Source organism: Gorilla gorilla, chromosome 7 (genome assembly GCF_029281585.2).
Source record: "Gorilla gorilla gorilla isolate KB3781 chromosome 7, NHGRI_mGorGor1-v2.1_pri, whole genome shotgun sequence".
Classification (NCBI taxonomy): Eukaryota; Metazoa; Chordata; class Mammalia; order Primates; family Hominidae; genus Gorilla; species Gorilla gorilla.
This window is the reverse complement of record NC_073231.2, coordinates 139,879,041-139,905,724: the sequence shown is the minus strand read 5'-3', so window position 1 is coordinate 139,905,724 and position 26,684 is coordinate 139,879,041.

The following is a 26,684-nucleotide window of genomic DNA, read 5'->3' as shown; positions in this document are numbered from 1 at the left end:
ATGTACAAAGGGATGAACTGACTTTTGTATTGTAGGATAGGTTTGTAAAGATAAGATTGTGTATATTTTATTAACTCACCAGGTAAAAAAAGTTTAATGACTAAAAAAAGACAAATATAGTATATACATTTTAGAGTAGTAGAATAAAAAGTAATAATAAAATGTTATTTTAATAAAAAAGCAAGAAATGGGGAAAATCAAAAAAAAAGTAGAAATTAAAACAAAGTAGTATAAAGAAATCTAAATACTTATATACATGTGTTAGTCATACATATATAATTACAGTTAATATAAAATTTACAACTCAAATATATCAGAAAAAAATTATTTACTCATTTATTCCTTCAACAAATTTTTTTTGAGGACCTACTATGTGATTGGCCTACTCCAATAATGGACGCAACTTGCCAGTTGTGAAATATTTCCAGATAGGATAGACAAGCTAATCTAACAATACATTATTTAACAGAAACTGATCTAAAAGATGCTGACACATGAAGTCAAAAGGAAAGAGGTGGACAAAAGCTATAAAGGGCAAACAAGAGACAATGTAAGGCTATTGTTGCTGTAGAGGTCACTGACAAATAGACTTCAAACGAAGTATTACTTATACAGAAATATTCTTTTACAGCAATAAAAGGTTCAACTTAGCAGGCAATTATAACAATTTTAAACTTGTATAAACTTGATAATATAACCTGAAAATATATAAAACCAAATCGATAGTTACAAAAATACATGTATAAGTCCTGATTAATAGTGAGATATTTTAATATCACTTTCTTAATAAATAATTTAATGAGAAAAAAGGTGAGACTATAGAAAATTTTATTAAACAGTACGATTTATAAAATGACTAACATACAAAGATATCTTGCATCCAAAAATTAGAGAATACACATTATCTTCAATATACCAAGAATATTTATGAATATTCATGGTACATTAGACTATAAAGAAAATACTCCCCAAATTTAAAAACTCTTTAGCAAGCACATCATTTTAAGTATTTCAACGTAATTAAGCCATACGTAAAAATTATTGTGCATTTAAACATTTAATATAATTTCTAAAGACCTAATGGGTCAAAAATAAGAAAACACTCAAGACCAAAAGATTGCTCAAATATTGCACGAAATCGATATGAGTATAAAACTGTACTCAGAGGAAAATTCCTTTATTCAATATTTTAATAACTTTTTATGATGATCTATGCTTTTTTCAGCCTGTGGTTAAGATACATTTGGGAGCAAAACAGACCAAAGGTCTGGCCTCATGGAATTTACATATTAGTGGGTGGAGATGGATAATTATTGTAAAGAAATATTCATCATGAATATTTTTTCAGGTCATTAACTATAGACTTAATGTTTCATTTTCAAAAGCCTGCATACTATTACTTAGTATGTATATGTAAAACATTGTTTGAGTTGTCTGAAATATTTGCTGTCACTCTCTAATAGGTCCATATCTACAGGGCCCCTCTGGGAGGCCTTTCCTTTGAAAGGACTCGACTTCACCCCCTACTGACATCAGATATTTCCATAAGACTTATTTTTGCTGATGGAATGGGAGTGGAAGTCATGCAGGCAATGTCCAAGCAGAATCCTCAGGAGCCACCCCATGGTTCTGTGCTTGCTGTTTGATTTTGGCTATATCCTGGCATGTCACAGATGGAAGGTGATCCTTCAGCCTGGATCCTGGAATGAAAAGGCTGTGAAAAGAGCTGCATTCTGCTCATATGAATGGGAATGGGAGCAACATCTCTGTTGATTTCAACTACTAGAATTGCTGTGATAATTTGTTTTGTAGCATAACCTACTGAAAGTTGACTGATATACGATGGAAAAAATATGTTCTGCTGTTTCACTATGGCAAATGTTTAGATTATATCCTTTTTCTCCACTTCAAAATATTTTTATAACCATTCTTAGAGATGATGATTTTAGGGGGCCGCTTTTAGATAGATTCTTCCTGTAGTTTCAGACATGTTGAGAGGGAGAAGGACTCTAAGGTTAGTTGGAAGTTTCAGCTCTGCCAGTTCCTTGCTGTGTGGTGTTATTGAAGATTCTTGGCACACACACAAAGATACTTGGCTTCTCTGGCCACTCAGTTTTCCCACTTGCAAAACTGAAATGGGAATAATAATAAAATAATAATAATAATAACAATAACTCTATCACAAAAAGACTGTGTGGGTTAAATGGGAGACTATACCATTAAAGTAATTTGAAAACAGTAACTATGTCAGTGATTGTAGCGTCTTTTCTGAGTTGCACTGCCTAACCTGAGCTTTGTAAATGATGGATGGAATGCCCATGTCTGCTATGTAAGCCTTCTTAGTAAATCAGGATGCTTATGACACTTCAGGGTCGTTGCTCTATCAAGGCAAAGGGCTAGGTTTTCTGAGGAACTTATGAGAGGCTGGTTAATTCCTGTGAGTCATGCTGCTAGTTGACACTAGGGGATTAGTGGCACCTGATTAGGATAATATAGGCAAAGCATTTGGACTTGCTTCAGGGATGGATAACAAGAGGAAGCTGGCTAGATCACTCAATAATTGATCAGTGCTTTTCATGAAGAATTTACAAAAGTACAGCCATTATTTAACTAAACTTTCTTTTTATTTTCTTAATTATACTTTAAGTTTTAGGGTACATGTGCACAACGTACAGGTTAGTTACATATGTATACATGTGCCATGTTGGTGTGCTGCACCCAGTAACTCGTCATTTAACATTAGGTATATCTCCAAATGCTATCCCTCCCCCCTCCCCCCTCCCCCCTCCCCCCACCCCACAACAGGCCCTGGTGTGTGATGTTCCCCTTCCTGTGTCCATGTGTTCTCATTGTTCAATTCCCACCTATGAGTGAGAACATGCTGTGTTTGGTTTTTTGTCTTTGCGATAGTTCGCTGAGAATGATGGTTTCCAGCTTCATCCATGTCCCTACAAAGGACATGAACTCATCACTTTTCATGGCTGCATAGTATTCCATGGTGTATATGTGCCACATTCTCTTAATCCAGTCTATCATTGTTGGACATTTGGGTTGGTTCCAAGTCTTTGCTGTTGTGAATAGTGCCGCAATAAACATACGTGTGCATGTGTCTTTATAGCAGCATGATTTATAATCCTTTGGGTATATACCCAGTAATGGGATGGCTGGGTCAAATGGTATTTCTAGTTCTAGATCCCTGAGGAATCACCACTTTCTAATTAGAAACAATAAAGTACTCCAGATATAAAAAAGTATTAAGGAAAAAAAAATCAACGAAGGATAAAAGGTTCTCCTTTTCACTAAATGTAAGTTATGTTATTGCCAAGTTTTTAAGGAAGCATTTTGTCTCTTATATAAGTGGATAAAATTAGTTGGCATGATTGACATACGTTTTATCAGTTTTTAGGGGAAAGATGTGAAAGACCACATTACCGCAAGCTTTTGCACATGCGTGTGTCTGGATAGTTGTGGGGCTGGGCGGGGGGCAACATCAATGTGTATAGAACATCCAACGATTTCTGCCATTTTTTCAGTCTCTCATTCTGTATTCCAAAAAAAAGGTAGCAATTCTCTTGGAATGTATTCAGCTAATGCCTTATAAACATGAGTTCTACATCAACAACAACAAAAAATTCTATCCCTTGGTTTGATAGATCTGTAAGGTTACTATAGTTTACAATAATCTATTATATATTTCAAAATTGCTAGAAGAGAATAGTTTGCTTTAGCATAAAGAAAAGACAAATATTTAAGGTGAAGGATATCACATTTACACTGATTTGATCTTTACAAATTCTATGAATGCATTAAATTACCTCATGTATCCTGAAAATAGGTACATCTTGGTATGTCTCAATAAAAATAAAATACATCAAAAAACAAGAAAGTTGTTTATCTCTCACTCTCACTCTGTGTGTGTGTGTGTGTGTGTGTGTGTGTGTGTGTGTGTGTGTGTGTGTGTGATGGTTCATGCCACTGTGGCAATTTTTTTTTCATATTACTTTGCTTTCCTTCAAAAATTATTGAAGAAAATTTAGTTTTTTTTCTAGTTTGTCTCAGAAATAATGGCAGATTCACACCTGACTTTCTAAATCCCCATCGTTCTGTTTATTGATGGAAGGCAGAAAATTGATGGTCAGAGGAAAGAGATCTCAGAAGAGTAGTGAGGAATGTATTTTTTATCTTATCCAGATAAATGTGCAAAACTTCTTGTTTTTACAGAGAAAGCAGAGGCTCACCATTGAAATGAACCACTTGCGTATGTAAGCCTTTGTCGGGGGGGGTCTTGAGGACACATGGTATGGAGGATGAGCAGCGTGATGGCCCAAAGTGAACTGTCAGATTATGCCTTTAGCATCTGCCTCCTGTCCTGCTGACCAGTTGAGAAGTGGTCTTCATGCAAGAGGACAGAGGCTTTATTTAATAAATGTCTCTTTACTCTCTACTTTTCTGTCAAAGAAAATTAGTCCCTTTGCCCCAAGTCAGCATGTACTTTCATGCCCTCTTATCTTGGCCAACGCAGATATCTCTGACTGGTTTCTACCCACTGCCTCAAGATGCATGCCCTCATTCTCTCTTTAAAACGTTTTCCATCTCTTGAGAGCGTATTCATCCCTTGAGGGGGATCCAATGCTGTCATGTCAGCGAATCTTTCTCCTAGTTTAACATGAGACAAAACAGTGGTCCACAAATTCTGTTGATTATACACCTCATCTATCAAAAAACTCCGAGAAAGTCTCCCAGGAGATGCATATTTATTTACTTCAAATCATGGGCAACAACAATTACTTATGGGTTAAAAAATATTAAATTGCTAATGCTCAACCTTTTGGCCTATGAAAATGGCCATTTCGTATAGTTCAACCTAATATGCTATAATGATGTCCAGAAATACTAGTGAAAAGGGATGATATAAAAATTAAATAGATGATGTATTTAAAATTATGTCATTTCACTTTATTTTTCCCAGCACAGAGAACCTTTTTCTTCACTGAAGCATGTTATTAATAATGTTCTGCATACTTAGATGTTAAATGTCTTTCTAATTATAATGGCTTTATACTCTCGTTAGCTAATATCTCAAGCCTCACTATACACTTGAAGCAAGATTTATCTTTAAGAACAGTGGCTCTTAAAATCATATTTCAAGTAACTGTGCTATTTCTCATCAGTCCCTTTTGGCATGTTATTACTATGTTCAAGCTGTGGGATTTTTTGCAGAATTTTTTTAGACCATTTATCCATATTGTGGTAAAATAAATAAAATTACAGGTAATCTGTTCATCCTTTTTATTAAGGACACATAAAGTGCAATACATTGGAATAAAGGGTAAGCAAATAAGCAAACACAATTTTTAAGTTCTCTGCATTAAAAAACTGTTACCTGTCTCTACAGCATATGTTACCACTTGACGTACAAACCAAATCAAGACCTCAAAGTCAATCTGCATATTAAACGTGTAGAATTTAATTTACTTTTCATTTTCATGCTAAAATAAAGAGAAAAATATTTCTGCCATTTGTATTTTTAAAAATGTTAATATATATTTTGTTTAACCTCAAATGGCCAAAATAGTATTTTTAAGCTTTTTATTGAAGAATAATTGATGAATAAAAATTGTGTATATTCAAGTTGTACACCATATTGTTTTAATGTGTATATACACTGTGAAATAATCACCACAACCAAGCTAATTGGAATATCCATCACTTCACATAGTTATCCTCTGTGTGTGTGGTGAGAATACTTGAGATTTACTCTTCTAGTAAATTTCAAGTGTATACACAAGACGTTGTTAACTATAGTCACCTATCCTATACATTAGGTCTCCAAAATGTATACATATTATAATTGCAAGTTTGTGCCCTTTGGCCAACCTCTCCCCATGTACCCCAGCCTCCGATCCACAGCCACCATTCTACTCTCTGCATCTATCATTTCAACTTTTATAAATTCTACATACAAGTGAGATAATGCAGCATTTGTCTTTCTGCATCTGGCTTCTTTCACTTAGCATAGTGTCCTCTAGGTTCATCTGTGTTCAAAGTTGTCACAATTGGCAAGGTCTCCTAATTTTTTAAAAACTGAATAATATTGTATTGCATATGTGCTTGTGAGTATGTGTGCATGTTTGTGTGTGTATATATATATATATACATATATATATATACACACACACATCACATTTTTGTTAACCATAGTTTTATCAGTAGATATTTATGTTATTTCCATATCTTGGCTATTGTGAATAATGCTGCAATAATATGGAAATGCAGAAATCTCTTCCACATACTGATTCTATTCCTTATAGACATGTATCCTGAAATGGGATTACTGGATCATCTGGTAGTTCTATTTTTAACTGTTTGAGGAACTTCCATACTGTTTTTCCACAAATGGCTGTACCAATTTACATTCCTACCAACAATGTATAAGGGTACTCTTTTTTCCACATTCTTGCCAACACTTTCTATCTTTTTATCTTTTGACACAGTCACCCTAACGGGTATGAGGTGATAGCTCATTGTGGTTTTGATTTACATCTCCCTAATGATTAATTATATTGGCCATTTTTAATAATATATTGAATACCTGATGGCCATTTGTATGTTTCTTTAAAGAAATGTCAGGTCATTTGCCCATTTTTAGATCATGTGGTCTACTGATGTTGAGTTTTGCGAATTTCTTACATGTTTTTTATATTAACCCCTTATTAGAGATACAGTTTGCAAATATTTTCTCCCATTCAATGGGTTGCCTTTTTGTTTTGTTCACTGTTTTCACTGTTGTGCGGAAACTTTTTTAGTTTGAGGTCATCCCACTTGTTTATTTTTGCTTTTGTTGCCTGTGTTTTGATGTTATATCCAAAAAATCATTGTCAAGACAAATGTTATAGAGATTTTCCCCTAGGTTTCCTTTAGGCATTTTACAGTCTTAAGTCTTATATTTAAGTCTTTCATCCCTTTTAAATTGATTATTGCGAATGGAGTAAAACAAGGATACAATTCTTTTTTCTTTTTTTGCATGTGGATATCCCATTTCTTTAACAGAATTTATTGAAAAAACTGTCCTCATCCCATTGTGTACTCTTGGTGCCCTTGTCAAAGATTAGTGGTCATATATGCATAGATTTATTTCTGAGCTTTCTATCCTGTTTCTTTGGTCTATGTGTCTGTCTTTATGCCAACACCATACTGTTTTGCTTAACATAGTTTTGTAATACAATTTGAAATCAGGGAGTATGATGCCTCTAGCTTTGTTCTTCTTTCTCACAACAACTTTACCTATTCCAGGGTTTTTTGTTTTCCATATTAATCTTAGAGTTGTTTTTTCTTTTTCTGTAAGAAGAAATGCCATTGGAATTTTAAAAAGCATTGCATTGAATCTGTAGACCACTTTGGGTAGTATAAATATTTTGACAATTTTAATTTTTTCCAATCATGAACATGGAATGTATTTTCATTTTTGTATCATCTTAAATTTGTTCGATCAATGTTTTATAGTTTTAAGTACACAGATCTTTTACCATCTTTGTTAAATTTGTTCCTAAATACTTTTTTTGTTTTACTGTTAATTGGATTGTTTTCCTAACTTCTTTTTCAGACAGTTTGTTGTTAATGTATAGAAACACTACTGATTTTCGTATGTTGATTTTGTATCCTGAAACGTTACTGAATTTGTTTATTTTGTTATGATATTTCATGGAGTCTTCAGAGTTTTCTCTATATAAGATAATGTCATCTGCGAACAGAGACAATTTAACTTTTTTCTTTCAGATTTCTATGCTTTTTATTTCTTCTTTTTGTCTAATTGCTCTAGCTAGGACCTCCAGTACTATTTGAATAGAAGTAGTGAGAATGGGCATCCTTATCTAATTCCCAATCTTAGAGGAAAAATTTTCATCTTTTCACCAGTAAGATGTGTCAAATGTCGATGTGTCAAATATGGCCTTTATTTGGGTGAGATACATTTCTTCTATACTTACTATGTTGAGAGTTTTAGTCATAAGAGAAAGTTGAGGTTTGTCAAATGCCTTTTCTTCATCTATTGATATGATCATGACTTCATTCTGTTCATGTGATGAATCACATTTATTTATTTGTGTATGTTAAACCATCCTTACATCCAAGTGATAAACTCCACTTTTTATGATTCTTTTAATGTGCTGCTGAATTCAGTTTGCTAGTATTTAATGTAGTATTTTTTGCATCTACATTCATCAAGGAAATTGATTTCTAATTTTCTTGTCTCATAGTATTCTTCTCTGGTTTTGGTATCAGGGTAATGCTGATCTCATAAGTTTGGAATGTTCTCTCCTCTTACATTTTTGGGAAGAGCTTGAGGAGGATTTGTATGGATTCTTCTTTAAATGTTTGGTAGAATTCACTAGTTACATCATCAAGTCCTGAACTTTGCTTTAATGGAACATTTTTATTTAATTACTGATTCAATCTCCTTAGCCATTATTAGTTTGTTCAGATTTTTTATTTCTTCATGATTCAATCTTGGTAGGTTGTATGTGTCTTGGAAGTTATCAATTTTTTCTACATTAGCCAATTTGCTGGCATATAATTGTTAATAGTAATCTCTTGGGATTCTTTGTTGTTGTTGTTGTTGTTGTTGTTGTTGTTTTTTGAGATGGAGTCTTGCTCTCGCCCAGGCTGGAGTGCACTGGCGCTATATTGGCTCACTGCAAGCTCCGCCTCGCGGGTTCATGCCATTCTCCTGCCCCAGCCTCCCAAGTAGCTGGGACTACAGGCGCCCAACACCACACCCAGCTATTTTTTTTTTTATTTTAGTAGAGACAGGGTTTCACCATGTTAGCCAGGATGGTCTCGATCTCCTGACCTCGTGATCCGCCCGCCTTGGCCTCCCAAAGTGCTGGGGTTGGGATTCTTTGTATTTTTGTGGTGTCAGTTGTAACGTCTCTTCTTTCATTTCATATTTTATTTAATTTTCTTTACTCTTTTTTTATTAGTCTAGCTGAAGATTTGTCAATTTTATCTTTTCAAAAATCCCACAGTTTTGTTATTTTTTCCATAATTTTTATAGTATATATTTCCTTTATTTCTTCTTTAATCTTTGTTATTTCTCTCCTACTACTAACTCTGGGCTTGGTTTGTTCTTTTTATTCTCGTTACTTGTGGTGTATCATTAGGTTGTTTATTCAAGATCTTTCTTCCTCTTTAATGTAGGCATGTATCACTATAAAATTCTTTCTTAGAACTGCTTTTGCTACTTCTGTAAGTTTTGATACATTGTTGTTTCCATTATCATTTGTATTCAATTTCTTCTTTGACTCATTGATGTTTTAGGAGCATGTCGTTTAATTTTCTTGTACTTGTAAAATTTCCATTTTTCTTCCTGTTGTTGATACAACTGTGGTTGGATAAAATAGTTGATACCATTTTAATCTCCTGACATTTGTTAAGACTTGTTTTGTGGCCTGATATATGATCTCTCCTAGAAAATGTTCTGTGTGTGCTTGAGAAGAATGTGTTTTCTACTGCTGTTGGATAGAACATTCTGTATATATATTTTAGGTGTATTTGGACTAAAGTGTATTTCAATGTTTTCTTATTGATTTTTTTGTCTGGATGACCTATTCATTGTTGAAAGTAGGGTATTCAGGTTCTCTACTATTATTGTGTTGCCACCCGTTTCTCTCTTCAGATCTATTAATATTTGCTTTATATATTTAGGTGCTCCAATGTTAGGTGCATATGTTTTTATAATTATTATATCCTCTTGATGAATAGACCTTTGTATCATTATGTAAATCTCATTTTACAGTTTTTGACTTAACGTATATTTTGTAACAGTATAGATAATCAGCTCTTTCTTGGTTTCCATTTGCATGGAGTATATTTTTATATATTTTCACTATCAGTCTATGAATGCTCTTTTTGCAGAAGTGAGTATCTCATAGGCAGCATATACTTGGGTCCTATATTTTTTTATTTTTTAAATTTTAAATTTTACTTTTTATTTTTATTCATCCACGTTCTATGTCTTCTGTTTAGAGATTTTAATCTATTTACATTCAAAGTAAATAATAGGTAAGGTATACTTCAAGGTATACTATATTATTAAAAGGTAAGGATTTACTGTTGCCATTTTGTTAATTATTTTCTGGCTATTTTGTATATCCTTTGTCCTTTTGTTCCTTTCTTGTTATCTTCTTATGTGATTTGATGATTTTATGTAGCAATATGCTTTGATTTCTTTCTTTTCTTCTCCTACATAGCTACTATAGATTTTTGCTTTGTGGTTACGGGCTTACATAAAACATAACAGTCTATTTTAAGCTAGTAACAACTTAACTTTAATTGCATATAAAACCTCTACACTTTTAATTTCCCCTTCCATATACAATGTAAAATGATGTCAGTTGTGACATCAAAATCACAATTTACATCTTTTTACACTGTATATTCTTTAACAAATTATTGTACTTACACTTATTTTTAATAGTTTTATCTTTTAACTTTTATACCACAGATACAGATGATTTACACACCACCATTATGATATTATTCTGAATTTGATCTGAATTTGGCTATATACTTATTTTCTTCTTAAAGCCAGTGGAATGTATCACACACTCCACTATGACAACTACTAATTTAATAGAAGTTATAAGCTTTATAGTCAGAAAGATCTGAGTTCAAAGCTACATACTCACCGGTTTGATAACTTGATGGGCTTTGATTTTCTACGTTTCAATTTCCTCTTCAGCAAACTAGAGAGACTATATGTTCAGTAGAGATACTATGTGAACCGTAGAACCTTTTTGGGCATCTGTTCAATTCACAGCCTCTAATACAGCTGTGTTCCCTGCCCTCCAAAGAGGGAGAATTGTTCGTGCTTCATGAGCTTTTCTCCCTGGCCAGAAGTTAGTAAATAGGGATGATCCCTGTCCCATGCTGGGCTAACTAGATTCTTTTTCCCTGGAATTTAGCACTGGGACATTGCATTGAGAAACCATGTAGTTGGGTGTGGTGCCTAACTGAGATTTGGGTCTGTTTTGTGACTGAGCTAAGAGGTCATTTACCTGCCATGTGTGCAGAGAAATAGAAAAAGCAGTTTTGCGGAGTGCAATCCATGAAGCAGACACCCAGAGCATGGCAGGGGCAAGAGTTACAGTTGAATGAGCTCTCTAAGCCAACCTGAAGGACAATTCTGTGGCTCCATTACCTAAATAAACACTTGGCTGCTTAGCTTTTCAAGGGAAAATGATAATTTCTCTAAATGGACTTACTAGACAACTGTCAGAAATGAAAGACTGAAAAGGTTTCATGGAAAGAGGCAGAAAGGACAAAATGGTATTTTGGGTCTGTCCAAATTCTCTTCATAAGGTACTTTCTCTCCAAGACTGTAATTACAGCAGGGTTTACCCTGAGTTGCAGTGAGTCATTTAAAAAGCAATTATTGCCAGCAGCCCTTGTTCTTTGGCTGAGAGTTGAATGGGAAATTTAATAGTATTATGAGAATTTTCCCCTGCCAAACTAATTCTAAGAAATGATATAAATTGAATGTATGTTTATTATTTTTAAGACAAGCTTATCTTAATTGAGTTTTTCATAATTATGTTCCACTGGTTACATAAGAAATGGAAAGAGAGGGGCGGTGTAGGGAAGTGAGCACTTGAGTTTCTAAATTATTCCTTTCTCTGTGCTTCATTTCAGGCCTTTTCTTGCATCATTCAAGGTACATTGTAGCACTCGGACTGGGCATTGCACAGAGTGGTTGCATAAGCTTGATTACTGATTAGTACCAAGATAGTTTAGAATAATGACCAGAGAGCATTGTGGGAATAAACGTTCCTGGCTCTGACTACTGATACGCATGGGAATCTCTCATCCTATTAGTAACATCTGAGTACATGGCTGAGAGTATCAGTGAAAACACCATTTATTGATCATGAACTATGCACAATAGTAATATTGAGAGTATTGCTTATATTACTCAGTTAACGCTGAGAACATTCCTAGTATCCTGCTAATCTTAAAGGTGAAGAAAATTAGGCTGGGGGATAGTTAAGCTGTTCAAAGCCACACAATTAGTAGATGATAATGGGTGTCCACCCTGAGCCTTGCCTGCTATGAAGCCAGGATCTCGGCCACTCTGCCTTGCTGCCTTTTAGCTATATAGTATTTATTGAATGAACATTTATAATACCTGTGATAAAAGGAAAACTTCAGCCAAATTAAATTTAAAGGAGTTTAATTGAGCAACGGATGATTCACGAATTGGGCAGCCCCCCAGAGTCACAGCAGATTCACAGAGACTCCAACACAGCAACATGGTGGTAGAAGATTTATAGACAAAAGAATGGCCAGGCACAGTGGCTCATGCCTGTAATCCCAGCATTTTGGGAGGCTGAGGTGGGTGGATCACCTGAGGTCAGGAGTTTGAGACCACCCTGACCAACATGGTGAAACCCCGTCTCTACTAAAAATACAAAATTAACCGAGTGTGGTGGTGCATACCTGTAATCCCAGCTACCTGAGAGGTCAAGGCAGAAGAATCGCTTGAACCCGAGAGGCGGAGGTTGCAGTGAACTGAGACTGTGCCATTGCACTCCAGCCTGGGCTACAAGAGCGAAACTCCATCTCAAAAAAAAAAAAAAAAAAAAAAAAAGACAAAGGAAATGAGGTACGTAAATTGGAAGTGAGGTACAGAACAGCAGGATTGGTTACAGCTCAGCTTTTGCCTTATTTGAACAGTCTGAACACTCAGCAGTGTATGAATGATTGAAGTATGGCCTCTCAGCTATTGTTACAGGTGCATACTCCTAAATTAGGTTTTTGATCTTGTCTACCTATTGAGCTAGGTTGCAGATTGTCCACAAGAATTCAAATATAGAAGTATGGAGTCCTTCTCAGGCCATATTTAGTTCACTTTAACACCTGATTGAGTCATACTGTTTGTGAGGACAATAAATGTTTAAATTGGAAGGCTGTTAATAATGATTTATATAAATTCTGCCTTTTATAGTGATTCCTTCTTAATTAAAAGTGTTGAATGACTTACTAATTTGGGTTAAATTTGTATAATTGTTAAAGAAATTCAGTTACATTACATGAATGTTCAATGACTCCACGGAAAAGATAACAGTACCTTTCAGGACTTCTTCATATAGAAGTGAAAGAGACCCATTTTTAACCAGCTTAATGACAAAGGGAATTAACTGGAAAGATACTAGTTTGGTTTGTATAATTGTATTGGGAGCCACAAGAACCAGTAAAGTTCTGACGACATCAGAGACCAAAACTGAGAACTCTATGTTGGGCTCACCTTTTCTCTTCCCCCTTGATTTCGTCTTCCTCAAATAGGTACACTGGCCACCGAATGGTTTAAGGATTTATGTTTGAAGCTGCAAGACTGTTGAGAACAGAGGAGACCATCCCTCAATGGTTGTAGCAGAAAAGTTCCAAATACACATACAGGCTGACCCTGAAACATCCTCAGGAGACAGAATAATTTTAGAGACCTAAATGTGGATTTGCCTATATTGGTGGTAGCCAAAGGAGGTTATTTCCAATTACCAGAAGAAAGGAGTCTTGTGTACTGTTTACAATCAAGTCTTTAATTTTCTAGAATACTTACAAAATCTTTTTAGCATATAAAAATTGAAAAAAATACTCCTTCCCAATATAACAGCTACCCATTGTAATTACTGCTTCTAAAATTATGTCCAGATGTTATTTCTTCCTCAAATCCAGGGTTTTAAAATACTATGCCTTCCTCTCTCTGAGATCTAGTTGGGGCAAAAAAAGATTCTGTATACTTTCAGCTAATGATAAATATGACTATCTGTTTTCTCTAATAAGCATTCCTGAGGTAAAATATTAATCAACATAATTGTCTCATGGAAAAAGGGAGGAAGAGGAAGTAATATTCAGTGGCCACTGGCCAAATATACAATACTCCAATGGATAGGGATAGAAATGTACATCCATTCATTGTCTTGCTTGTTAGTAATAGACTGAGATCCTTTTTCAACTGATATGATTGCCACAGAATCTACCTACTGGGTGAATTCACTTACCTGGCATCATCCTGGGCCATTCATAAAAGGTGTTGTACAGTGAGAAGAAATCCCATTCTATGGGTGAATCTTTGCTGAATATGCTTGAATGAGCCTGAGGATAGTATTAGGGAATGTGCCATCCAAACCTCTTTTTTTGATACTTGGTGTTTATCTAGCCTTAAGTATTCTTTAAAATGCTAGTCTGGAAGTCTGATGCAAGAATATATGTCTGGTCATTATCTTTGAATAAGTACCATACCCCTTTGATTGCTTATCAATGGGCCTGACATTCTGACCATCAGATTAATGGCTTCTGTCTTGACTCCTACCTCAGAGTAAAGTGAAAGAAAGGATAGGATGATAAGTTAAAGCCAATTCCCTTTCCTGCCCACCACTGCATCCAACTTGCTTAGGCCATAGGGAATGATTACCTTGGGTAGGCAGGGAAGAATCTAATCTTCTTGCACTTTTCTCACTGCCCTGTTTTTGCTTATACTAACTTTATGATGGGGTAAAACACTTAGTTTTCCAATTCTACAGAGGACTTTCCTGCCTTAACCTTTCCAGTTAAGCATTGCTGAGGCTGTGTAGAAAGAATTTTTTATGTGGAGGTGCATACAGAGTTCTCTGTGATTTCAGGTAAATCAATTTGTCTTTTTGTTGTAGAAATTTACTGAAGAATGCAGAACAGAGCCTACAGTCCAATATCATCACATTTTTCTGCTAAGTCACTGATATTCTGCTTTTGTTGGGCACATGGTTGAAGTTTCAAGATACCACAAGAAACCCGTAACCCAATGCTGTTCTACTTTTCAACAAAATATTTCCTAGCTGAGGATGATCAGGGGAGTGGAGAGTGATTAATGAGGATTCCCCTGTCTCATCTTGACAAAACCCAGTCTCACATTTCGGTTTTCAAAATTGTTGTCCCCACTTCTGGTATCAATTCCAATTGCTAGTCAGGGTTCTTTGAGTTTGGAGTGTCAAAATCTCAACCTGATCTAACTTAAGCAAACAAACAAATAAACAAAAACTCTCTTACATTATACATATTAACTAGAGAAATCCAGTTATATCTGAGACAGGAATAAATGACTTGATGTTGCTAGATATCTTTCTGTCTACTTCTCATCACCACTTTTCTCTCAAAATCATCTTTATTCTCATGTGTTTATCCATGTGACAGTAAATGTGCTATCATGTTGAGTCATATTCTTATAATTTACTACATGCAGGAGTTAAAAAAACTCTTTGTTCTTAGTTCCAGCAGAAAATGCTTAGAGAGGGCTTCCAGTTTGTATGGTTTGGGTTATGTGGACATTCCTAAATTACTTGTGTTACCAACGGATGCTTTACTCTGATGGGTCAGGTCTCAGTCACAGACTCATTCTTGCAATCAGAGTGGTGAGGTCTGTAAACAGAATATGTAGAAGAAGAGCATTAGGCAAATAAAGATAATAGTTGAAATAATGATGATGCACTCTGTTGTTATGATGCAATCATGTAGGTGCTGCCTTAGGAGCACAAAGAAGAGAGCAGGGAAAAACTTAGTCTCTTGCTTCTTATCTAGACCAGAAATGCTTGAGGTCAGAGACTGGGTCACATTTGCCTTTGTGTTCACATAACTTATCACAGAGAGTACCTTATCGTAGATATTTTAAAAATTAATACATGTGAAGAGAAGCTGGCAGGAAGGAAGCAAGGAATGAGAGTCCACTCTGGAAATTGTTTAGATTTCCCCTAGGAAACTTTATCCTGGCACAGGGGATAAATGGATGGACTCAAATTATTGGTCAGTAGAATCTGCAGTGGGATAAGGAAAAGGAAGCAAACCATCCATTTCAAATCATAGAGTTTTAATAATTTCCCTTAATGCCAGATATGCTCACAACTGCTTTTCAGCTCCCAGTGAGACTGTGGTATGCCATACATAAAATCCTCTCTGAAATCTTCTTATAGTGCACTTGCGGTCTGACAAGCACTAAGCTTATCTTTTTCATGGTTGCTTCTTGTGCCAAAGCAATTTAAAAATTGAAGAGCAATTTGGCAGCTTGTTCATACCTCCAGTGAGTGGCTATACCCCATTATTTACAATTTCTCCAAATTTTAAGACATGCTGCTTGGATAGATATTGGAACAGGTAAAGTTGTGACCATGGTAGAGATTAAGCAGAATTACTTCAGACATTTGTGAAATAAGCCAGGAATTATTTATAAACAGGTCATTAATTAGTAAGTATAAAAATGAGACTACCATTTTTGTCATGGAAGAAATTAATCTTTCTTCTAATGGATAACAACTAAAGAGTGATGAAGGGAAGTAGCTTGCCTTATACATGCATAGCCACATTTATTCCTTTATTCAAATCCATTCAATGATACTTCCAACATATATGATTCTTTTTTCCAACGAGAGTAAATGTAACCTCTTTTATAACAGGGAACATGGGCTTCCATCAGTGTATCATTGATACCTGTCAGGTATCAAAAGAAAAGAGATAAAAATCAAAATGATTTTTAAATAAAGGTGAAGAGTCAGTAGATAAATGAATTTAACATAAAATATGGTGCTATAAATACAGAGAGGAATAAAACCAATTTCCTGCTCTCAAGAATTTGTTCTAGAGAGAGTGAGTAAACAGCTGTCCACAGTTCAGTGGGCTGGGGATTTAGGGTTTTGGTTAGAGGTATACAGGGTGCTGTGGTTGCACAGAGAAGCAAACCTTTGCATCTGCATGGGGGATTGGTGAAGGAATTTCTCATAAAGGAAATGACATTTGAGGGATTTCAAAGCAATACCTTTCACATAGTAAACATTTAATAAATGTTTGTTGACTAAATAAGCAAGCATTGAAAGATGAATATAAGCTTGTCAGAAACAGAAATGTAGAAATAAATAGCAATTTAGATGTAGGGGAATGGAATGTGCAAAGACTTAGAGGCATAAAAGCACCTGGCCTGATGGGAAAAGAGCGACCCTGAAAGTTCCCACCTGGAAGAAGCAGTGACCTTCCCACTGCCAAATCTGAAGGTCATGTTTCTGTGCCCTTCCTGGGCCTTCAGAGCCTGTCGACCACCCCTCTACCACCAAACTTTTACTTCCATTGGCTTCTAACATTGCATGTCCTCTGCACTTCACTCTTACTGTCTTGGTAACTGTGACTTCTCCAAGAGATCCCCATTCTCTCTTCTTCCTGTAACTATTAGTGTTCCTTAGGACTTTGTTTTCCTAACACACATTCCGTGGATAATTTCAGCCACTTCTTTGGCTTTAAGCGTCATCTCAATACAGATAAATCTGAGATGTATGTTTCTAAATCAGAGCCCTTTTCCAATTGTTAGACATTTAAATCCATTTACCTATTAATAATTTACTTATTTATTGTTAAAAATATTTAAATGATGTTGACCGCTTACTTCATGACAGATATTGGGGAGGCATTGATAACAGTTCATAGTGATAATTGACTCCAAAGAAGTACATAAGATTGCTCAGTAAGAGCATGTGGGGAGAGAGAAGAGTAGGGAAAAGAACAGAAGAGAGAGGAGAGGAGAGGACTTACAGCAAAAACCAGAGATATGATCAAAGCAGCCAGATGATAAGCTGCAGGCAATTAAGTCTCAGGGCAATCAGAGATAGAAAGAAAACATGAAAGTGTGGTTCATACAACCAAAACAGAAGTAGTATTTCAATAATTAGGGAGATTGAGAATACATACTTTCACTTGTGAAATGAGGGAACACACCAGGTTGTGTTCAGTTGAGAAGAGTGGAAGGTAGGTGAAGCCCAAAAACCTAGCTTGCATTTAAAGAAGGCTGATGGATGGGGGAGTGAGCTACAGTGATACATGGAAGGACAAGGGCATGGTTGTCCTCTGACACCCAGACACACGATGGCTGCCCATGTGGACTTGTGTTTCTCCCTTCCCTCTTCCCAGAGAATTGCCTGCTAACATCAGAACTCTGAGAGGTATCCTGGGTTTCCCACTCTCCCTTTCATACAAGCAGTCACCAGGGGAACCCCATAGGGAGGCAGCATTACATAATGAAGGCTGAAGCAGAGGAAAAAGATTTTACTAGGGTTCAAGTCCTGGCCGTGTCACTCACCAACTCTGTGGCCTTGGGCAACGGCTTGACCCTGTCTGAGTCTCGGTCTCTCTTCATCTGAAACCAAAGAGAAAGACATCTATTTTGAAGTGCAGGGGTAATTATTACTGCTAAATGGTAGGCAGTAAGCCAAGTGATAGGCAGTTAATTGGATGTTATTATTACTTTTCTTTCCCCTTCTTTATTTCTTCCAGCACCACTGCTACTACTGATTTTGGACTCATCTTAGGTTCAGAAAGGTCAAGTGATACAGAGAACTTTACACTGCCAGTTGAGAGCAGGCCAGAGACCAGAAGGTTGCTCTGTCAACTTGAGATGCAGTTGAGTACCATTTTTCCCCAGTGCAAATGGTGGCCTGCAGTAGGGTCAGGAGGATGACACCACATCAGAACATCCTGGCTGCTCTGGGGAAGGGGACACCCCACCTCCATGGACTAGGGCAGCACTCACTGCTTTCCAACTTGCTTCTGGGCTCTTTCCAAAAGAGGTTGCTAAGATATAGTGCTTGAAATTCATAGCAGGTAGGATATTAGCTGTCTTATTTGGAGCTTCAGGAGTTTTACATTTTCCATATAGCGTCTAATCCATTATTAAAACAAACAAGTGTATTGACCATTCTACATGCACTTTCTCAAATGGCAGATGAATCTTGGTTATCTGTTTCCTTCACCATTACTAATGCAGCCACATGGACCCTGGAAGAAATTGAATCTTTTTTTGTGAAAGTCTTATTTGCTCCCTTGCTCCTGCCCTCCACCACCTCCCCCAAGGGACAGATGCTCCAGTGCTCAGCAGTAGCTCTGGAGAAGGGAAGGTGGTGGCAGCTCATCCTCATCTGAAACTCATCTTCATCTGTTCCAGGGTCGTCTTCAGCCATGACATTGTCCTTATCATGACCAATGCATGGGAGAGTATTTTTGATGGCTTTTTGTAAAGACAAAGCAAAGCAAAGTGACAATGCACTTAATAATGTTGTCTCACTTGAAGTAACTCAGTGAACTATGCTGAGATGGCTTTTGAGCTTGAGCCTGAATCTTCATTGCTGGAGAGGAAAAAAAAAAAAACTTAAGAGGATGGTGGGCTCCAGGACTCAGGAGGTGTGCTGAGATGTAGCACTGAGCTAGAGTAATGTCTAAAAATGACTAGATTTTTTCCTTGTCCTTCTCCCTGTACCCCCTCTGTTTCTCCTTCCATCTCCCCTTCTTTTCCTCTTCCTTTCCTTCTGTTTTGCCTCCCTGTGACATCATCATCACCATCACCATCACCATCATCATCATCATCATCTTCTTCTTCATGATGATCTTTATCATCAGAAAAAGCATACACTGGGCATCTGCTCTAATAATATATTCATTATGTGTCTCTCTCTACTAGTTTTGTAAGTTCCTCAAGGACAGAGGGCAAAACTCTCTCATCATCTGTGTATTCCTTGTACACATGACAGAAATTGAATGAATATGTTAAGTAAATTAACAAATGGACTTTTGAAAGTCAGCAAGATTAAAACAATTAGGATAACTGAATTAATCTTTGTAAGCTGATCTTTGTGTTGGGGCCTGATTATATCCCCATGGAGAAGCAGCCTCTGTTTAGGGCAACACAGATAGACATTAGAGTGAGGATGTTATTCCCTCAAATCTAGCTTTTCCTCCACTGCTGCTCTGACTTGGGATAAATTGTCTTCCTCTCTTTTAAAATATGGCACTGATGAGATGATTGCATAAAGTAATCAGTTTCTGGCATGTAGTGGTTTTCGCATCCAAACGATTACTTTTTGCAGGGCATAATGATAAGTTTCATTTGACAGTTATGCCTTTCATTTTTTCTGCAGGTGCCACCAGAAACTTCAGGTTTGAAACTCACGATTCATTGGCCTGTCTCTATTGCTACTCCATTACTTGCCAGTGTGCACTTTCATCTCATTTTAATAGACGTATTATAGCTGTAGTGTTTACTATAAGCAGCTTCATATTGCTTTTAAGAATGGGCATTGGAGGAAATAATATGTGTGAATATAAGTGCTCATGATTGTTAGTGAAATCTCCATTATTAATCCCCATTTTAATGTGAGTATTATGTAATCCGAGCGAAGCCAGAATGCCACCATCATCTCATCATTTCAGTGAAGGGAAGAGTTAGCTGGGAATAGGAGTTCATGGTTGTGGTGATTTCCTTCTTGCTATCAGCTGATAGGCAGCAGGTTTGACAAAGTCCACAGCGTGCACTGGGAAACATGACTCTAGCCCTTTGCAGTAAGTCTTGGATGGCAAGACTACATCTTTAGCCAAGTTGGACATTGATTGGATTCTCCCCTATGGTTTTTCCAGTTCTGATTTCTTCTGGCGGCTGTTTACCATGCCAATTCTAGCTCAGCTTGGCTTTTTGTGTGTTCTGTTCTGACACATAGCAGTGGACTTTGGTGTGGCCCGTGAACTTTGGTTTGACTTCCAATATTAGAATTAATAGTTGGCCTCTGGTGTGGACCCTGAAATGCAATATGATTTCATTGCAAAAGTTAATAAATAGTAACCACCAATCTGTGCAGCCCAGGCAGGAGCAAGGAATAGGCAGATGGAACAAAGAAATTATCTGGCATGACTCAGTCACATAACCCCCAAATGTCCCAGGGTGCCAGCAGTCATAGCAGCAAGAGCACAGTAGATCACAGGATGCTACTAGCCACAAAAACTGAGGCACCCTGGAAACTTGACGGTGAAACTGGAGGATTGGAAAGTCTGTGATTGAGCCAGACAAAGGCAGTTTCAGGTCAACCCAGGTCATGGGTTGAAAAACAAAAATTGCAATCAGCTACAGAGAAATGAGTTCAGAGACTGAGCCCCATGGACCCTTTGTTAACCACTGCAGGTGGGCCTTGGCTGATGAGCACCCCTTCTTTGGCCAGTCTTTAAGGGACAACACTCTTGTGTTGCTGCCTGGGAGGCAACATGTATGATTTCTGTGTCAGACTATAAAATAAAGAACCTCTGGACTTATTTTGGTGGGTAAGCCTGCAATCATAAAGACTGCCTTCTTTCTTTCTGTTAGTAACACTTTTACTTAAAAGCATATATTTGTGGCCGGGCACGGTGGCTCACGTCTGTAATCCCAGCACTTTGGGAGGCCGAGGTGGGCGGATCACGAGGTCAGGAGATCGAGACCATCTTGGCTAACATGGTGAAACCCCGTCTCTACTAAAAATACAAAAAATTAGCCAGGTGTGGTGGCAGGCACCTGTAGTCCCAGCTACTCGGGAGGCTGAGGCAGGAGAATGGCATGAACCTGGGAGGCGGAGTTTGCAGTGAGCTGAGATTGCACCATTGCACTCCAGCCTGGGTGACACAGCAAGACTGTCTCAAAAAAAAAAAAAAAAAAAAAAGCATATATTTGTGTGCAAGGAATCCAAGTTGGTAGCATTTCACGTACTTTTTTGACTAGTGCAGACTACACATCACTATACATACTATACATCACTATACATTTTGGATAACACCAAAATCTCCCTTTGTTCAATAAGTGTCAAGTGTCTCCTCTCTTTCTCTCTCTCTCACCTCTCTCTGTGCCCTTACATATCAACATAATGAACGGACTTATTCAGTAATCATATTTCTAATACTGTAAAATATTTAATTTTTGTTTCCTTAAATATTGTCATAATATGACATTGTTTCTCTTTAAGGTGGGGATTCCACTTTCTTATGATACTTCACCATTTTAGATAAGAGTTGTCTTTTGTTTCAATGAGTCCACGTGAGATGAGAAACAAGCAAGGGATTAGGCTGCCCTGCAGCCTCTAGGAAGTCACTGGGTCCATCCATGATGGTAACTTGGAACCAAATCCAAGCATTGAATGAACTTGTGTCGGGTGACCTTGACCATTGACTCCACCTCTATGACCTTCAGTTTTCACACTGAACAAGCAGAGCTCATATTGTCTTCTTAGCAGGTTCAAAGAGGATTAAATAAGATGATATGTATAAAATGCGTAGTGCAACGCTTGGTTCACTGGATATAAAAGGTAATTATTATTTTTAGATTATTGAGATTACTTATGTGTTTGGGTAACAGTGACAAATTATACGTGCCTGGAGGGTAGCATGCTAAACCAGTGCACTATAGTACAAGATAAAGACTAGAATGAGCTGGATTTTTTAAATTGGTTTCCTTTTATTTGTAATATGAGTAGTTTCTATCTTCTGATTTTTCTCTCTCCCTCCCACTTATGTTAGATAAAATGTTGCTTAATCTCATGATGATGCAAAAGATTGTTTTCCCTATCCAGGCCAACATGAAGAGAAGACAGCCTGTTTTATGCCGGGCTCATACTAGTCATTTTCACTCATCACACACTTTCCATCTGTCTTAGTCCATTCAGGCTGCTACAATAAAACAACTGAGTGGCTTATAAACAGCAGAAATTTCTTTCTCATAGTTCTGGAGGCTGGACGTCCAACAGATGTAGTGTCTGGTGAGGGCTGCTTCCTGGATCATAGATGGTGCCTTTTCACAGTGTCCTCACATGGTGAAAGGAGCAAGACAGCTTTCTGGGGCTTCATTTATAAGGCCACAAACTGCATTGGTGAGGGCTCCATCATCATGACCTAGTCAACTTCCAAAGTCCTCATCTCCTTCACCTTGAGGATTAGGATTCCACTTCTAAATTTGGTGTCATGGGAGACAAATATCTAGACCACAGCATTATCATATTATCTATAACACTGTATTACATTTGTTCTGTTATGTGTCTGATGTTCCCTCAGTGTACTTTGAATCTCTCAAGATATGGATCTTTTTCCATTACTTTCTGCATTTCCTGCACCTATACCCTTATTTACTCAGGCCAATGATTGAACAAAAATTCAGCATTCAGCTGAAATTTACCTATAGTTTTTGTTTGTTTGTTTATTGTTTATTGTTTTTGTTTTTGTTTTTGTTTTCCAGTGGGCAGCGTCTATTATGATTGGGCAATACCATATCTTACTAGTTGTTAAATAGTATAAATACTGATACTGGTTAGGGGTTGAATGGATATACTTTATCCTCACAGTACTCATGAAGTTAATATTATTCAATGTGCATATAAGTGGAAACTGATGCTTAGACAGGATTTATGCAACTTCCACATTCTTTCAGAGTGTGGAAAGGGGCCAGAATTTGAAATCTGTTTTGTCTAGTCCAAAGCCCAAATGCTGTCTCTATTTTTTGTTGCCAGCTATGAATCTTTAATTTTTTAAACAATCTGGTATTGAGTACTTAGAATATTTTATAATTCAAGTTTTAATTTAAAACTTTACATCATATAGACAAGAAAAGCCAGATGGATCTGTGCATAGAGTTAATATCTTACAACCCACAGTCAGGCAAGAGCAAAACATTCAAGGTGATTTCAGGCAAAATGTATCCTAATCTACTAAGTGTAAGGCGTTTATATACAAATAGAAAATCAAACTCAATAATCTAAACAAAGTCAACCCTCACCTCCTTTGAAAATCCTGTGCTTAAATATTTGCATGTATACACAATGAAAAACACAAGCTTGATGAATACTTTATATAGTTTGTTCTAGATTGAAAGTTTGCATCACTCCAAAATGCATATGTTGAAGCCCTAACTACTAGGGTGGCTGTATTTGGTGACTGGCCTTCTAAAGAAGTATTACAGGCTGAGCAATGTGGCAAAACCTCATCTCTACCAAAAAAACACAAAATTAGCCAGACGTGATGGCATGCACCTGTAGTCCCAGCTACTTGGGAGGCTGAGGTGGAAGGATTGCTTGAGTCCAGGAGGTGGATGTTGCAGCAAGCCAAGATTCCACCACTTCCCTCAGCCTGGGTGACAGGGTGAGACCTCATCTCAAAAAAAAAAAAAAAAAGTAATTAACATAAAATAAGGTCATAAGGGTGGGGCCCTGATCCAATAGGATTAGCGTCCTTATTAGAAGAGACACCAGAGAGCTATGTGCCAAGGAAAAGCCATGTGAGAGCATAGCAAGGAGGCAACAGTCTGATAGCTCAGAAAAGTCCTCACCAGAAACTGAAACAACTCTGCTGGCACCTTGATCTTGGACTTGCAACCACCACAAGTGTGAGAAAATAGAGTTCTGTTAGTGAAGCTACCCAGTCTATAGTATTTTGTTATGGCAGCCAGAGCTGACTAACACACATTCAAAACAGCTTCCAAGGGAAACGTGGTTGAGTTGACCAAATCAACCTTAGTTAACATAGACACTGGCTAAGAATGGGTGGTTATCAGATTACATATGCTCATGCCTTAAAATAAATATTGCCAATCAGCACATATTAATGGGACTCAACTTTGTCCAGTCAGTCCTGTAAGAAGAGAGTATAAAAATGTTTTGTCCAGTCAGTCCTGTAATAAGACAGTATAAAAATTAAGGCTATATCAGCCTTAATTGAAATTTTCAATATGTTTATGAGTAAATAAATTATCTTTAGTTCTCATCTTCTTTGTAAAAATCACAGGAGTGGATAAGAAGGCCTCCAAGGTTTTCTTCATGTATGGGCCTTTTTGGGGTACTTGTTCTTCCCCATTTTATAAGGAATTGATATACTCAATACTAACTGTTGAAAAGTGTAAAGCAATTTGAATTTCCACCTACCTTCAATAAAGGCAGAAGGTCTGGGGATGGCATTCAGCATCCATACTTTTTATAGTTCCCCTGGTTATTATAATATGCTGTCAAGGTTCTCAACAGCAACAAAAACTCTCTGCCTCCTAAGAATACTATGTTCTTTCCACTACTAGGCCTTGTTGTGTGCTCCCTCTCTGCTTGCAATAGAGAGTGATTTTTCATCCTCCAAATTTCTTTTTTGACACCTTTACCACATATTTTAGGCAGAATTTGATTTCTCTTCCTTTATCTAAAGAACCAATTCATAGTTCAGAAACAGTACTAGCCTCACAGAGGTTAGAGAACATATTGCATCCCTCTTCCATGCTCGGCCCCAGCATAGAACTCTACACACTTCAAGTGTAGCAAATAAATCGTGTATTTGACTGTAGATAAATTAGTTCAGCTCTCAGAATCTGTTGACTCATCTATAAAGAACTCTTGCAATTCTGACATCACCTAGAAATTCAACATAAATAAATCTTTGTGTCTGAACATAAAAGCATATGATACAAAAACTCCAACCGCACTTTTAGAGAATCGTTCAATCAAAAAGCTGTTAAAATGCACACACTTTACAACAGAAGAAATTCAAATCTGCCTCGGTTCTGACAGAAAGAGGATGCTGAGGGACACCTGCATTTAAGTGGTGGCTGTCAGACAAGGCCAGGAGAGCTGTAAGCAGCATGAGCTGTCTACACCCTGACTGCTGGGTGAGAAGTCCACAGGGAAAGAGCTTTGGCTAGAGTTGGGTTGTCTTCATATTATCTTGCCTCATGTCTGGCTCAGTTGCAGTAAAGAACACATACTGTCTATAATTATTTAACTACCCTTTTCTATTCTTAACCACAAACTAAAAGTCAAGTAATTTATGATACAAATATAATGGGATAAACAGGAAATTAGGAACTCTGTACAAAGCCATTCACATTTACCATAATGAATTCTGCTGATTAAAAAGCCCAAACAGACTCGTTAGTGTATTCTTTATTGTGTCTGCATTTTGAGTTTATGTTAGACTTTCTCCTTTGCTTTCTGGTGATCAAGAAAATCTAGGAGATGTATCTGTGATGATACTGAGGAGGATTTTCTCAACCACAAAATGTCAGGGCTGAAAGGAATTGGAGTAAGTATGTGGTACACACCTTTACTTCACCGACAGGTGACTTGGAGCTTTGAGAGAAAACAGTTATCCAAGGTTTTAACCAAAGATTCCTTGACCAGTGCTCTTGTGAGTGCAATGGGATCTGTGGAAATTTCTCTTCCATCCTAAGAGTGTCTCTGTCTCACAACTGTCCCTGAAACTCTTAGAGAAAGAGCGGTCAGCTCTCAGTTCCTGGTTTAAGTTCATGATTCTTACATGCTGTCTTCTCTAACCACATCCTCTAAACACAGTTTTAGGCAAGCCAGAACTGTTGCTCACCCTAGGAGAAATGGATAATTGGTGAAGAGTATTACTGCCTGCTACATCAACCACGCAAGAGACTTAAGCTTTCAGAGCCTCAGTAACTTTGTGCAAAAAATGAGAATAATACTGGCCTCAAAAGCTGTGTGTGATGTGTGAATGATGTCAGGTTGTGTTATCTAACTAAGATTAATGAGGAGAGGGGATTGATTTATTCTAAAGAATAGGCTCACAGGATTATGGAAGCTGGCAAGTCGAAAATTTGCAGAAGAGGCTGAAAGCCTAGAAATTCTGACAAGAGTTGATATTTTTGATGTTGCAGCCTTGAGTTTCAAGGCAATCTGGAGGCAGAATTTCTTCCTCATGGAGGAACCTCAGTCTTTTCTCATAAGGCCTTCGACTCATTGGGTGAGGCCCACCCACATTATTAAAGCAGGGGGTTAATCCACTTTTTTCATGTACTGATTTAAATGTTAATTACATCTAAAAATAACTTAGAAGCAACATCT